The 1867-nt window shown below is 49.2% G+C and overlaps 1 long non-coding RNA gene across 1 annotated transcript; it reads right to left on the reverse strand.

Moving 5' to 3' along the window:
* Window positions 1–406: 406 nt before the first annotated feature.
* On the reverse strand, window positions 407–830 carry LOC131708125 (uncharacterized). Its single transcript, XR_009311268.1, has 3 exons — window positions 633–830; window positions 515–574; window positions 407–456 (listed from the first exon to the last, which is right to left on the reverse strand). It is a non-coding gene; the product is annotated as an uncharacterized LOC131708125 (long non-coding RNA).
* Between the last annotated feature and the right edge of the window lie 1037 nt (window positions 831–1867).

Consider the following 1867-nt stretch of genomic DNA (forward strand, 5'->3'; position numbering starts at 1 on the left):
AGTTTGGACTACATTCGAGACACCTTGGGCAGCCTCTCCTCCACAGCCACGGAGACGGTCAGCAGCTTACAGGACGCTGAAGTGGTCAAGACTGCAAGGTACCATTCATCACTTCTTATCCATGCAGTTCAAACCCTGCAAGACATTGCACAGAATCCTGACCTCCACACACAGGGCACTGCATCAGAATACCATCAAACAAGAACACTGCAGAATCCTGACCTCCACACACAGGGCACTGCATCAGAATACCAGCAAACAAGAACCACAGAATCCTGACCTCCACACACAGGGCACTGCATCAGAATACCATCAAACAAGAACCACAGAATCCTGACCTCCACACACAGGGCACTGCATCAGAATACCAGCAAACAAGAACCACAGAATCCTGACCTCCACACACAGGGCACTGCATCAGAATACCAGCAAACAAGAACACTGCAGAATCCTGACCTCCACACACAGGGCACTGCATCAGAAAACCAGCAAACAAGAACCACAGAATCCTGACCTCCACACACAGGGCACTGCATCAGAATACCAGCAAACAAGAACACTGCAGAATCCTGACCTCCACACACAGGGCACTGCATCAGAATACCATCAAACAAGAACCACAGAATCCTGACCTCCACACACAGGGCACTGCATCAGAATACCATCAAACAAGAACACTGCAGAATCCTGACCTCCACACACACAGGGCACTGCATCAGAATACCAGCAAACAAGAACCACAGAATCCTGACCTCCACACACAGGGCACTGCATCAGAATACCAGCAAACAAGAACACTGCAGAATCCTGACCTCCACACACAGGGCACTGCATCAGAATACCAGCAAACAAGAACACTGCAGAATCCTGACCTCCACACACAGGGCACTGCATCAGAATACCAGCAAACAAGAACCACAGAATCCTGACCTCCACACACAGGGCACTGCATCAGAATACCAGCAAACAAGAACAACAGAATCCTGACCTCCATACACAGGGCACTGCATCAGAATACCAGCAAACAAGAACCACAGAATCCTGACCTCCACACACAGGGCACTGCATCAGAATACCAGCAAACAAGAACCACAGAATCCTGACCTCCACACACAGGGCACTGCATCAGAATACCAGCAAACAAGAACCACAGAATCCTGACCTCCACACACAGGGCACTGCATCAGAATACCAGCAAACAAGAACAACAGAATCCTGACCTCCATACACAGGGCACTGCATCAGAATACCAGCAAACAAGAACCACAGAATCCTGACCTCCACACACAGGGCACTGCATCAGAATACCAGCAAACAAGAACCACAGAATCCTGACCTCCACACACAGGGCACTGCATCAGAATACCAGCAAACAAGAACACTGCAGAATCCTGACCTCCACACACAGGGCACTGCATCAGAATACCAGCAAACAAGAACACTGCAGAATCCTGACCTCCACACACAGGGCACTGCATCAGAATACCATCAAACAAGAACACTGCAGAATCCTGACCTCCACACACAGGGCACTGCATCAGAATACCAGCAAACAAGAACCACAGAATCCTGACCTCCACACACAGGGCACTGCATCAGAATACCAGCAAACAAGAACCACAGAATCCTGACCTCCACACACAGGGCACTGCATCAGTGTTTATGTTGTTTTTACCATGCTTTCATTTCAGACCCGAACCTCTCTTTGCTAAAGATGCATGTTATTTTCCCTTGGCATCGCACAGTAACGTTTAAAAGGTCTGCTTGAGCTCTCTCTTCTCTTGCAGGGAGTGGTTTACCCTTGGACTACAGTACGTGACTCCCTACTACGAAACACTGCAGAAGAAGGCCACGGATGTTTTGGAGC

The sequence above is a fragment of the Acipenser ruthenus genome, chromosome 40, assembly GCF_902713425.1.
Source record: "Acipenser ruthenus chromosome 40, fAciRut3.2 maternal haplotype, whole genome shotgun sequence".
In the NCBI taxonomy this organism is placed as follows: Eukaryota; Metazoa; Chordata; class Actinopteri; order Acipenseriformes; family Acipenseridae; genus Acipenser; species Acipenser ruthenus.